This window comes from Pantherophis guttatus, chromosome 4 (assembly GCF_059756535.1).
Source record: "Pantherophis guttatus breed Tessera chromosome 4, ASM5975653v1, whole genome shotgun sequence".
Lineage (NCBI taxonomy): Eukaryota > Metazoa > Chordata > Lepidosauria > Squamata > Colubridae > Pantherophis > Pantherophis guttatus.
This window is the reverse complement of record NC_142066.1, coordinates 13,212,244-13,226,600: the sequence shown is the minus strand read 5'-3', so window position 1 is coordinate 13,226,600 and position 14,357 is coordinate 13,212,244. Positions and strand designations below refer to the sequence as shown.

Below are 14,357 nucleotides of genomic sequence, written 5' to 3'. Positions count from 1 at the left end.
ACCTTTTTGGTGCTGAGTGCCCAAAGCACGCACACACATGCCCGAACCCCCAAAATGCAATGTGAGCGGCCCCTGTGCATGGGTGTGTGTTCCTCGCACATGTGCCCTGGCCCCAGTGGTGAAATCCAATTTTTATTACTACCGGTTCTATGGCCATGGCTTGGTGGTCATGGTGTGGCTTGGTGGGCGTAGCAGGGGAAGGATACTGCAAAATCTCCATTCCCATCCCACTCCAGGGGAAGGATACTGCAAAATCTCCATTCCCATCCCACTCCAGGGAAAGGATACTGCAAAATCTCCATTCCCATCCCATTCCAGGGGGAAGGATACTGCAAAATCTCCATTCCCATCCCACTCCAAGGGGAAGGATACTGCAAAATCCCCATTCCCATCCCTCTCCAGGGGAAGGATACTGCAAAATCTCCACTCCCATCCCACTCCAAGGGGAAGGATACTGCAAAATCCCCATTCCCTCCCCACTCCTGGGGAAGGAAATTGCAAAATCTCCATTCCCAACCCATTCCAGGGGGAAGGATACTGCAAAATCTCCATTCCCATCCCACTCCAAGGGGAAGGATACTGCAAAATCTCCATTCCCTCTCCACTCCTGGGGGAAGGATATTGCAAAATCCCCATTCCTTCTCCACTCCTGGGGGAAGGATACTGCAAAATCCCCATTCCCTCTCCACTCCTGGGGGAAGGATACTGCAAAATCCCCATTCCCTCCCCTCTCCTGGGGGAAGGAAATTGCAAAATCTCCATTCCTTCCCACTCCTGGGGGAAGGATACTGCAAAAAAAGAGCCTGAGTGGCGTAGGAGGCTAATGCCTCCTAAAGGCAGCATTTAACATCCAGCTGCCTGCAATTACTGCGAGTTCAATTCTCACCAGGCTCAAGGTCGACTCAGCCTTCCATCCTTTCTAAGGTGGGTAAATTGAGGACCCAGTTTGTGGGGGCAATAAGGTGACTTTGTATAAATATACAAAAGTATGAAGGCTATTGCTTAACGCATTGTAAGCCGCCCTGAGTCTCCGGAGAAGGGCGGCATATAAATCAAATTAAAAAAAAAAAATCTCCATCCCCACCCCACTCCTGGGAGAAGGATATTGCAAAATCTCCATTCCCACCCCACTCTGGAGCCAGCCAGAGGTGTTTTTTGCCGGTTCTCCGAACTACTCAAAATTTCCGCTGCCGGTTCTCCAGAACCTGTCAGAACCTGCTGGATTTCACCCCTGCATTTTAGGGATTCCCATTGGATGCATCACTGATAATTTACTATGATTTTTTTTTTATTGACCAATTATCACAGTTCTCATTGGTGGTTGAAATATTGACATACGTTCTATGCCGTGAATTGTTCATATTAGAAAACAACAGAACTATTTTAGCTTGTTTGCTGAAGAACATGACAAAGCTTTTATGTTCTGGGTTTGTGGTATGTTCCTCCTTTGATCTACGTGAGTCAAAGGGGAGCTGCGCAGATCTTCAGTCCCCGGAAGGTCTGAGTACAAAACTGTGTCTGGGTTCTCACTTCCCTGTGTTTTTGGAGACAGAGTTGTGACACAGTTGTCGTGCCTGAAAGGAAGAAGAATGGGGGATCTGGGGAGCGGGATCGTTGCCTTGCTGTTGGCCATCTGCACAGGTATCCTTTTCATCTTATTCCTTCATTTATCTTTGGCTTACTTTATGCCTCAATAAGTGAGTTTAGGAGCTGATTTTTTTAAAAAAAAGTTATACAAAGAAAATCTGCAAAAGAATCAATGAGAAAATTAATTTCTTTAAATACTTAAGAGTGTAAAGGAAGAATTTCAAACATTAAATGATAATGGCTCCTTTGAAAATGCTAAAGAATCTGCTAACTAAAGGTCTTGGTGGAGTCCCTTCCTTCCTTCCTTCCTTCCTTCCTTCCTTCCTTCCTTCCTTCCTTCCTTCCTTCCTTCCTCCCTCCCTCCCTCCCTCCCTCTCTCCCTCCCTCCCTCCCTCAATCATTTTTATAATGTAACATAGGATAGCAAACATTGAATAATAATTGCTTCTTGGGAAATTCTAAAGGATCAGCTAAAGGAACTTGGTGGATTCCTTCCTTCCTTCCTTCCTTCCTTCCTTCCTTCCTTCCTTCCTTCCTTCCTTCCTTCTTTTCTTCCTTCCCTCCCTCCCTCCCTCCTCATTTTTCCTAACATTTCCATTCCCCTTCCAGTTGTATCAGGTCAAACTACTCTCATCCAGGAGCACCAATTTCTATCTGTTAAGGAAGGAGACTCCATCCTGCTGAAGTGCTCCTATCAAGGAACGGAATACAGTCTTCAGTGGTACAAGCAATATCCAGGAGCCCCACCAGAATTCATGATGTTACTGACTAGATCGGAGACTAAAGCAAACAATAATTTTAAGATGAGTCTGGACACAGTTAAGAAAACCACCTCTTTGTATTTGAAGAACACACAACTTAAGGATTCAGCTGTCTATTTCTGCGCATGGGAGCACAGTGCTTAAAAGGCACCTGATGGTTGTCACCAAAGGTTGAGGGCAACCAAGGAGAAGACATGTGGCTGCTTATAGCTGGCTCTCTGAAGAAAGATCAGGAGAACCCTATGAAGCGGGGTGAAATGCTCCCAGTTCAGACCGGATCGCCCGATCCAGTAGCGATGACGGCGGGTGGTTCGGAGAACCAGTAGCAAAAATTCCTGCACCTCCTCCACAATGCTCAGCTGAGTCGCACGATCATCAGAGGCTTTTTTTTTTTACTTTTAAAAGCATTTTTTCTACAACCTCTTCCGACGAAAAAATGCTTTTAAAAGTAAAAAAAGAAAAGCCTCTGATGATCGTGCGACTCAGCTGGGATCCTCAGAGGCTTTTCCAAAACATTTTTTTCTGCAACCTCTTGGCCGAAGAGGTGGTTAAAAAAAATGCTTTGAAAAGTCTCTGACGATCCCAGCTGAGTTGTCTGATTGTCAGAGGCTTTTCAAAGCATTAGAAAAAAATGCTTTGAAAAGTTAAAAAAAAAAAATTGGCCACGCCCACCCAGTCACATTATTCCCCCCCCCACCAAGCCACGCCCACAGAACCGGTAGTAACAAATTTTACATTTCACCCCTGAGCTGAAGCATCACAGCCAAAGACCTGCACATTTTTCAGCTGATACATATTTTCCCCTTGTTGGCTTCCTTGTAAGGCATCTGCCAATGGCAGGAGAATGCCCGAGACAAGGAAAAAGGTCCAAACATTCCATGGAATCTGAATTAGCATGGATGGCCAAACATGTATGTATGTATGTATGTATGTATGTATGTATGTATGTATAACTTTATTGTCATTGTACGTGTATAAACAGTATACCCATATAACAAAATTCACTTAACACCCAGAGGCCAGATCCAACACACATAACAATCCCCAAACACACTCCCACCACCACAAATTCCCGACCCCTAAACCATCCAAACATCCACACAACAGACCAAGTAATGCTGTCCAACAGCACACTGATGGTGGCCCTTTAGTATATTGTTGAGTGCAATTATAGCTCTGGGATAAAACCTATTCAGAAGACATGTGGTCCAAGTTTTAATTGTTCTGTATCTTCTGCCTGAAGGCAACAGTCTAAAAAGATTGTTAAGTAGGATGGGAAGAGTCTCTGACAATGTGATGCAACTTCCCCAAACAGCGAGATTCGAAGATGTCATTCAGGGCTGGTAGTTGATATTCCGATGATATTCTGGGAAGATTTAGTGATTCTCTGTAGAGCTTTTTTGTCCAGTACAGAGCTGCTCCCATACCATCCAAGAATGCCGTATGTCAGGACACTCTCAATGGTGCAGCGATAGTAGGACAGAAGTAGATGCTGAGATAGATTTATCATCATGGCTTATCTTGTTTTTAACTGACTGATGAAAAGTAAAACATTTTTGGAAAAAGCAACTTTGGGACAACCATGACTTGGATGATTGAGAATCTCCAAAGACAAATTATTTTTATTTTTTAAAAACAAAAAATAAAACAGGCATAAGTTGAAAAATTATTATTTTTCAACTTACGCCTGTTCTCCCATATTGATTCCTTTGTAAGTCATCTGAAAATTGCAGCAGAATGCCCAAGACAGAGAGATGGTTCAAAGCAGTGGTGAAATCCAAAATTTTTTACTACCGGTTCTGTGGGCGTGGCTTGGTGGGTGTGGCAAGGGAAGGATACTTCAAAATCTCCATTCCCACCCCACTCCAGGGGAAGGATACTGCAAAATCCCCATTCCCTCCCCACTCTGGGTCCAGCCAGAGGTGGCATTTGCTGGTTCTCCGAACTACTCAAAATTTCCGCTACCGGTTCTCCAGAACCTGTCAGAATCTGCTGGATTTCACCCCTGGTTCAAAGGTTCTTCACAATAACTGAATGATCCCCATGTCTTTCTCTTCCAGGGGTCCAATGCCAGGACCGAGTGGATCAAAAGCCTGTGGAAGTCATCAAAGAAGGAGAGGATTCCACCATCTCCTGTCAGTTCAGCTCCAATAACGTCTATAGCATGCACTGGTACAGGCAATATCCAGGAGTAGGCCCTGCGTTTCTCCTAACGGTTACATCGGTGGGATCGAAGACACATGAACACTTCAGTGCCTCTTTTGACAAGAAGGAGAAGGAGAGCCATTTAAGTATCACAAAGGTGCAGATGAAAGATGCTGTGGTCTATTTCTGTGGGGCCCAAGATCCACAGCAACACAAAGACATCTGCTGCCTGTACAAAAAAACCTCTAAGACTGAACAGTTCTGCAAAGAGGAAATGAATCTCAGCTGGGGAATTGGGGATGTAGAGATGGACCATGTGTGAATACAACCTGCATTGGTATCAACAGGAAGGCAAGTCAAAGTATTCCACATGAACACTTCAGTGCCTCTTTCAACAAACAGAAGAAGGAGAGTCATGTTGTGACCCACGCCCAAGTAAGTAGTAGGAAAATCAGTCAGTGAAAAAACAAACTTTATTCGAACAGCTGAGAATTACTTCATTCCCAGCGTCGTTCAACTAAATTAAAGCAAATTCCTCCCAACACAAATTCCTCAGTCCTATCGGAAACCTTGGTCCAATTAGGCAAACTGCCAAAGGCCTTTCTTGGCAAATGTTCAGAAGTCACAGATACAAAAATAAATACAAGACGTCGACGAAGAAGAAGATAAAGCTACCAACGTTGTTTTCCGGCAAAGCCCAAATGCCATTGCTGGTCTGTTTTAAGCCTTATGGGAAGGGCCAATCATCTCTTGGCCCTACTCCCGAGTTGTCCTCTTTGCTTGAGCTGCTCTTGCCTTCTGGCAGCTCTTCTCATGTGTGCATTAGGAACAGGCTCCTCCTGTTCCTCTGCCTCACTCCTATCAGTCTCTGAAGGCTCTGGAGTCTACACCTCATTCCCTGATGGCCCTGGCCCCATCTCTGCCTCTGACACAGTGCCCTCATCTGGACTTTCCCCAGCCTCTAGGACTGGCCCATGTTCTTCCTCAGCCTCATCGCTGTCCGACTCCGCTGCCAGCTCCGCAGGCTGCTGGCGGACCACAACAAGTCATTTCAGCATCGCAAAGGTGCAAATGAAAGATGCTGCAGTCTATTTATATGGAACCCAAGATCAGAGCATACAGAGGCACCTACTGCTCGTACGAAAACCCTCAAAGACAGAACAATTTTGTGCTGGGGAAATTGGGACGCAGAGTTGGACCTGCTGACCTGATGGGTTTCAAAAAATTTTACTACCGGTTCTGTGGATGTGGCTTGATGGGCATGGCATGGCATGGCTTGGTGGGCATGGCTTGGTGGGCATGGCAGGGGAAGGTTACTGCAAAATCCCCATTTTTCTCCCGATCAGCTGGGACTTGGGAGGCAGAGAGTTGATGGGGGCGAGGCCAGTCAGAATTTTTACTACCGGTTCTCCGAACTCCTCAAAATTTCTGCTACCAGTTTTCCAGAACTGGTCAGAACTTGCTGAAACCTACCTCTGCTGCTGACCCAGAACAAACTGTGTGTGTGTGTGCCACCTGCATTCGTGTCAATCGTAAAGTGAAAAAGAAACATTCATAGTGTTGCAATGTGGAGGAAAAAGAGACAGATGTAAGATTGGCATTCCCACCATTTGCAAAGCTCAAATACATTGGGGTTCCTTCTGGATAGAAGCTACATCCTTATTCATCACCCCAAAACATTGTCCCTGGGATTAATCTGATATTTGATTTGATAATAAATAAATAAATAAACCTACGAATAGTGTGAAGTCATTTCCTTTATTGATGGGACTGGTACTTTCTGGTTTTTTTCCCTTTATTTATTTATTTAGTTAAATTTATATGCCGCCCTTCTCCCGAAGGACTCGGGGCGGCTCACAAAAGGTTAAAAACCGAAGAACAATAAAAAAAATATATAATTAATTTAGCATAATTAAAATCCCACAATTTAAAACCCATATTAAAACCAATTAAAAACACCCCGCAGATCAGATGAGTTGTTTAAAAAGCCACACCTTTAGGTCCTTGCAGAAGGAGCGAAGGTCGGGAGCCATTCGGAGCTCAGTGGGTAAGGCATTCCAGAGGGTCGGCGCGCTCACCGAGAATGCCCTCATCCTGGGCGCCATCAGCCATTTGAAGTGTCCATTATCATTTGAAGTGTCTTCCATTTGGTCACGACACTTTTGTTTCTTCTCATTGCTTAGAGGTTTTTGAGAGCCAAGAGGTTTATAACTCTTGCAAAGAATTCAACACAATTATCCTACAGTAGGGGCCAATGAAAATCAGATGACATTGTCTAAAGTTCTAACAGAACTTGCTTTTGTTGAGTCCCACTCAAGATAGGTTGGTCTAGAGCTTCTTAATTCCCCACTAGCCATGTTGGAGCTAATAATAATTGAAGAATTATTGAGAATAATGCACTCTGCAAGTACTTATCAACAATTACTAAGCAGGGGTGAAATCCAGCAAGTTCTGACAGGTTCTGGAGAACCGGTAGCGGAAATTTTGAGTAGTTCGGCGAACCGGCAAATACCACCTCTGGCTGGCCCCAGAGTGGGGAGGGAATGGAGATTTTGCAATATCCTTCCCCCAGGAGTGGGGAGGGAATGGTGATTTTGCAGTATCCTTCCTCTGGAGTGGGGTGGGAATGAAGATTTTGCAGTATCCTTCCCAAGCCACGTCCACCAAGCCACACCACAACAAGCCACGCCCACAGAACCGGTAGTAAAATAAATTGAATTTCACCCCTACTTTAAAGGGTCTCCCCTTCCTAAACAATCTGGACATTGGACATTGAGGATTTTATGAACTATATTCTGTAGGGGCAATTTGACAGCATTCTTCCTCAGAAAAGAATTCAGGGATGCTTAGCTTGAAAAAAATAGAACCATGGAGTATGTGGTCCTTTCCTAAAAGTCATATTGTCTTCCTCTTGAATTGGACTCTTTTTGATTTCAAAGTGAATGACTATTTAATCTTGTCATCATTCCTATCACCCATCTCCTCCCATTTATGACTAAATGACTGTAACCTTGTTGCTGGTATCCTTACAATTTATATTGACTGTTTCCTAATATGATTTGATTGCTTATTTGTTCCCTATGACTATTATTAGGTGTTTTACCTTATGATTCTTGACGAATGTATCTTTTCTTTTATGTACACTGAGAGCGTACGCACCAAAGACAAATTCCTTGTGTGTCCAATCATACTTGGCCAATAAAATTCTATTCTATTCTATTCTATTCTATTCTATTCTATTCTATTCTATTCTATTCTATTCTATTCTATTCTATTCTATTCTACTCTACTCTACTCTACTCTACTCTACTCTACTCTACTCTACTCTACTCTACTCTACTCTATTGTAGTGTATTGTATTGTATTCTTTGTTGTAGTGTTAAAAAAAATATCTGCCAGTTAAACTTAAATCCTGCAAATTTTGATGTGGTCTCATCCAAGTTGGGCAGATCCGACGTATTATTTGGTGGTGCCAAACCAGATCAGCCAAAGTTATTTGGTGCTGCCACTTTCTACAACAGGTAGGTTCTCATTAGCTCTTCCGATGTAAATTATGACTATTTGTAGTTTTCTCACTAGATGGCACTCATTTTCCTTTTGTTCCTTTACAGAGGGAGGTTTAGTTTACAGCTGAAGATGTTATTTTTCTTCCCTCTTTTAACCACAAGGCCGCTTTTAAAATTCATTAGATGGAGAAAGCAAACAGCAGCCTTGAAAAGAGAGAAAGTGACTTGGTTTGAAAAAGGAGAATCTGCATCGTTGCCTTCCCTATTTCTCCTGGACGGGTGAGACTCCAGCCAAAGCATGGATACCTTTAGAAGGTTCTCAAGAACTTGGAAAGCTCAATGGAGGACACTTCTCATTGGATTATTCATTCTGTGTAAGTGAAAATATTCTAAGAATGTTGATGAGGTTTCTATTCGAGCTTTATTTTCTACAGCTCAGGGAAGCATAGATAATGTTCCCACCTCCTATTTTCCTCATAACACCAATCCTGGGAGTTGGGTTGGGCTGAAAAAAAGTGCTCCGTTCAGATTTCATGCTGAAGAAGGATTAGAACGTACCTTCTCTGGCTTCTAGTCTTGTTCCTTAGTTACTTAATCCAGCTGTCTCTCTTGGAAAGAAGATGAGAGCTGTTCCTACCGTGTTTCCCCGAAAATAAGACCTTGTCTTATATTTTTTTTTTGAACCCTGAAATAAGTGCTTGGCCTTATTGCCATACACTCAAAAGCCCGATTGGGCTTATTATCAGGGGATGTCTTATTTTGGGAGAAACAGGGTAGTCCTAACCCGAATCCCAGCAAAGCAAGGAATAAGGGAGACCTTGGTGCTCTCTGAGCTTGGTGGCTTTCTTCCCAAGGAAATAATCATTTTTCTTTTCTTTTCTTTTCTTTTCTTTTCTTTTCTTTTCTTTTCTTTTCTTTTCTTTTTTCTTTTCTTTTCTTTTCTTTTCTTCTCAGTCTCCAATTTGGATGCCCAAGTGATCCAAGCACCTGCAAAGCTGGAAGTTCAAGAAGGAGGCTCTTTCACTCTGAACTGCAACTCCTCCATCCAGTACCAGCCCTATTTTTGGTACCAACAGCTGCCTGGAGCGCCTCCATCTCTCATCCTATCTATACATTCTCAAGGAAGCCAGAATGATAAAGGTTTTGTGGCGAAGTACTTGGAGAAGGGGAAAGAAAGTCAGCTGCATCGCCGTACAGCTCAGCTTCAAGATTCAGGAAGCTACTTCTGTGCTGTACAAGACACAGTGATGTAGGAAGGAGAAACCTCCCAACCGAAACCTCAGTTCTTCTGGATCTGTATTCTTTGTGCTTCTCTGATGCACATGTTCCTCTGCTTTGGTTGGTGCTGATGAAAATAGAAAGTCTCTCATTTATTGATGGGGCTGGTACTTTCTATTTTTTTCTTTATCATTTCTGGTATCTTCCATTGAGTCAGGTCACTGTTGTTTCTTCACATTGCTAAAAGCTTTTTTTATGAGTCCAGAGGTTCTTGCTCCTCCTCTTCCCCCTCCTCCTCCTCCTCCTCCTCCTCCTCCTCCTCCTCCTCCTCCTCCTCCTCCTCCTCCTCCTCCTCCTCCTCCTCCTTCTTCCTGGGTGATGAGATGGTTCTATTCAGTGCCCCCAGTTCACACCAGTTCTATAGAACCAGTAGTAAAACTGGCAGGAGGCTCCGCCCACCGACCCCGACATCATCAAAACACTTCTGCACATGTGCAGAAGAGTGCATGTGTGTGTGAGCAAGCAAAGCAATCACGTGTGCACGGCCCCACTGCAAACCGGTAATAAAGGTAAGTAGAACCCACCCCTGGTTCTATTTCTTCCTACCTTCCTACCTTCCTGCCTTCCTGTCTTACTGCCTTCCTGCCTTCCTACCTTCCTACCTGCCTGCGTTCCTACCTTCCTACCTTCCTGTCTTACTACCTTCCTGCCTTCCTGCCTTCCTACCTTCCCACCGTCCTACCTTCCTGCCTTCCTGCCTTCCTACCATCCCACCTTCCTACCTTCCTGCCTTCCTGCCTTCCTACCTTCCCACCTTCCTACCTTCCTGCCTTCCTGCCTTCCTACCTTCCTGCCTTCCTACCTTCCTACCTTCCTGCCTTCCTGCCTTCCTGCCTTCCTGCCTTCCTACCTTCCTACCTTCCTGTCTTACTGCCTTCCTTTCTTTCTTGTATCAACTTTTGAAGTGGCCTCCATTTGGTCAGGTCACTGCTGTTTCTGTACATTGCTTATATTTTTCATGAGAGTCCAGAGTTTTATAACCTTCGCAAAGAACTCAACACAATTATCTTACAGTAACGGTCAATGAGAATCAGATGAGGTTATCTAAAGTTCTAATGGAACCTGCTTTTGTTGAATCTCACCCAAGATGGGTTGGGCTACAGCATCTTAATTCCCCACGATCCATGTCAGAGCTATTAATAATGGAAGAATTATTGAGAATGATGGACTCTGTATTGTCCCCTATTAGGAAAGGCTAAATATTTATCTACAAATCCTACCGTGTTTCTCCGAAAATAAGGCCCTGTCTTATATATATATATATATATTGAACCCTGAAATAAGCGCTTGGCCTTATTGCCATGCGCTCAAAAGCCCGATTAGTCTTATTATCAGGAGATGTCTTATTTTGGGGAAAACAGGGTATGTATAATTGCTTTAAATGATCTGCCCTTCCTAAACAATCTGGGCATTGGACATTGAAGAGTTTATGAAATATATTCCAGAGGTAAAATTTGATAGCATTCTTTCTCAGAAGGAAATTCATGAATGCTTGTTTTCAGAAAAATGGAACCATGAAGGAAGTAAGCGTTTCCTAAAAGTCATGTTATCTTCCTCTTGAATTTGACTCTTTTTGATTTCAAAATGAATTATTTTGAAAGAAGTAATAAAGAAGAGTGTTAAAGAAAACACACAGAATTTTTTTTAAAATATCTGCCAGTTTAATTTATTTCCTGCAAATTTATATTTGGTCTCATCCAAGTTGGGCTGATCCGGTTTAGGTGGAACCAAATCAGACCAGCGAAAATCATTTGGTGCTACAAGAAGATCCAGAGACACTCTGAAAAGATGGGGCTATCTGGTGGCTTCTGCCCTTTGCAATTGTGGTGACATGAAGACAACAACACACACATATATATACCTGCCTTTTGTGTCCTGATCAGTGCACACTTGGGGACCTCATGGAAGTTTGACAGAACACAAACGTTGCTAGTTTCTAGGCAAGATCTGTTTAGCTTGTACAATAGTTTAATCTTGTATTTTATATTCTAATTTTTATGTTGCATGTTATGCTTTATTTTAATTGCGAGGCTACTGACCAGAGGTGGGTTTCAGCAGGTTCTGACCAATTCTGGAGAACTAGGAGCGGAAATTTTGAGTAGTTCGGAGAACCAGTAGTAAAAATTCTGACTGGTCCCACCCCATCTATTCTCTACCTCCCAAGTCCCACCTGACTGGGAGGAAATGGGGATTTTGCAGTAACCTTCCCCTGGATTGGGGTGGGAATGGAGATTTTACAGTATCCTTCCCTTGCCACACCCAACAAGCCACGCCCACCAAGACATGCCATGCCCACCAAGCCACACCCACAGAACCGGTAGTAAAAAAAATTGAAACCCACCACTGTTTCTGATGCAAATAAATAGAAACAAGCATTTGGTGCAGCCACTTTCTGCAACTGTTATGCCATCAGGAACTCTTCAAAGCTATCATCGTGACTATTTCTAGTTTTCTCACTAGATGGCACTCATTTCGCTTTCATCCCTAACAGAGGGAGGTTTGGTTACAGGCCAAGGTGTTTTTTTCTTCCTCTAGGCTTGGTTAACCATAAAGCCTTTTTTTTTTTTAATCGTTAGATGGAGAAAGCAAACAGCAGCCTTGCCAAGAGAGAAAGTGACTCAGTTTGAGAAAGGAGAATCTGCATTGTTGCCTTCCATGTTTCTCCTGGATGAATGAGACTCTAGCCGAAGCATGGATACCTTTAGAATGTTCTCAAGAACTTGGAAAGCCCAATGGAGGACACTTCTCATTGGATTATTCATTCTGTGTAAGTGCAAATGGTCCAAGAATTGGGATGAGATTTCTATTTGAGTTTTATTCTGTACCGCTTGTGGAAGCAGAGATTATGTTTCCACCTCCTATTGTCCTGATAAAATTGATCCTGGGAGTTGGGTTGGGCTGAAAAAAGTGCTCCGTTCAGATTTCATGCTAAAGAAGGACTAGAACCTACCTTCTCATGGCTTCTAGTCTTGTTCCTTAGTCACTTAATTGAGCTGTCACTCTTGGAAAGAAGATGAGAGCTGTTCCTACCATGTTTTTCTGAAAATAAGACCCTGTCTTATATATTTTTTTGAATGCTGAAATAAGTGCTTGGCCTTATTGCCATGCACTCAAAAGCCTGATTGGGCTTATTATCAGGGGATGTCTTATTTTGGGGGAAACAGAAATAGTCCTAGCCCAAATTGTGGCAAAGCAAAGAATTAGGGAGACCTTAGTGCTCTCTGAGCTTGGTTGCTTTCTTCCCAAGGAAATAATCCTTTTCTTTTCTTTTCTTTTCTTTTCTTTTCTTTTCTTTTCTTTTCTTTTCTTTTCTTTTCTTTTCTTTTCTTTTCTTTTCCTTTTCTTTCCTTTCCTTTCTTTTCTTTTCCTTTCCTTTCCTTTCCTTTCCTTTCCTTTCCTTTCCTTTCCTTTCCTTTCCTTTCCTTTCCTTTCCTTTCCTTTCCTTTTCTTCTCAGTCTCCAACTTGGATGCCCAAGTGATCCAAACACCTGCAAAGCTGGAAGTTGAAGAAGGAGGCTCTTTCACCCTGAAGTGCAACTACTCCATCCAGTACCCGTCCTATTTTTGGTACCAACAGCTGTCTGGAGCGCCTCCGTCTCTCATCCTATCCATATCTTCTCAAGGAACCCAGAATAATAAAGGTTTTGTGGCAAAGTATTTGGAGAAGGGGGAAGAAAGCCACCTGCATCGCCCTAAAGCTCAGCTTCAGGATTCAGGAAGCTACTTCTGTGCTGTACGAGACACAGTGGTGAAGGAAGGAGACACCTCCCAACCGAAACCTCAGTTCTTCTGTGTCTGTATTCTCTGAGCTTCTCTGTGCACAGGCTGCTTTGGTCTGGTTGGTGCTGATGAAAGTAGGAAGTCATGTCATTTATTGATGGGGCTGGTACTTCTTTTTTTTTTCCCTTTATCATTTGTAGTGACTTCCATTGGGTCAGATCAATGTTGTTTCTTCATATTGTTTAGAGTTCTTTTTATGAGAGTTCAGAGGTTCTTGCTCCTTCTCTTCCTCCTCTTCCTCCTCTTCTTCCTGGGTGATGGAGTGGTTGGTTTCCTTCCTTCCTTCCTTCCTTCCTTCCTTCCTTCCTTCCTTCCTTCCTTCCTTCCTTCCTTCCTCATGTCGGGGTTCCAAGTAACACCCCCAACAAAATAAAACTCCGAGGCTTGAAGTTCCTCAAAGCTACATTTTATTAGAGATGTCATATTGGCACATCTGGAAAAACTCGAATCTGAAAGTTTCCAGGTTTTCCCCACCCAAAGAAAAGTTCAAGTCCTTGTCTAACACCCACAAGTCCATCACATGGTCCAATCAAACATCATCCCAACTGGAGATGCCTCCCAAGTCCAGCCTTCCAGGTGCAGGGCAAGTTGTCCTTGACTTCTTGAGAAAGGAATGTTATTATGACTATATATCACCCATACAATCGCCACCTCCCAGTTTCCCACAGTAGTAAATGTGGCAGATCTGAAGGCCTAGTGTAAAAGATGGCTGCCAGGCCTGACACCTCTCTTCCTTCCTTTCTTCCTTCCTTCCTTCCTTCCTTCCTTCCTTCCTTCCTTCCTTCCTTCCTTCCTTCCTTCCCTCCCTCCCTCCCTCCTTCCTTCCTTCCCTCCCTCCCTCCCTCCCTCCCTCCTTCCTTCCTTCCTTCCTTCCCTCCCTCCCTCCCTCCCTCCTTCCTTCCTTCCTTCCTTCCTTCCTTCCTTCCTTCCTTCCTTCCTTCCTAAATTTTATGTCATATGTTATGCCTTATTCTAATTGTGAAGCTTCTGATGCAAATAAATATAAAGAAACAGTTGGTGCAGCCACTCTCTGCAACAGTTATGAGTCAGGCTAAGATTCGATATTGGGATAAAACTCAAATGTTAGAAATCCAAATCTTTGGTCAAGACAGAAGTGCCTCTTCCATGCCAAGGTGCTGAGATGACAAACGGTATTTGACATAGGTACAGAATTGTAAAAGGGGCAAACTGACCCTAAACAGATACATCCTGTTGTTTAATGTCTATTACACCCCAAATGTCATGTAGATTCTAGAGAAGAAATACTGCTTCCCTTACTGTCCTCCTTACTGCTCGTGAG

The 14,357-nt window shown here is 43.4% G+C and overlaps 1 long non-coding RNA gene across 1 annotated transcript; it reads left to right on the top strand.

Moving 5' to 3' along the window:
- The first annotated feature begins 9,261 nt into the window (after positions 1-9,261).
- On the top strand, positions 9,262-13,866 carry LOC132709946 (uncharacterized). The gene is made up of 3 exons (XR_015733667.1): positions 9,262-9,337; positions 11,854-12,044; positions 12,733-13,866. It is a non-coding gene; the product is annotated as an uncharacterized LOC132709946 (long non-coding RNA).
- The last annotated feature ends 491 nt before the right edge of the window (positions 13,867-14,357 follow it).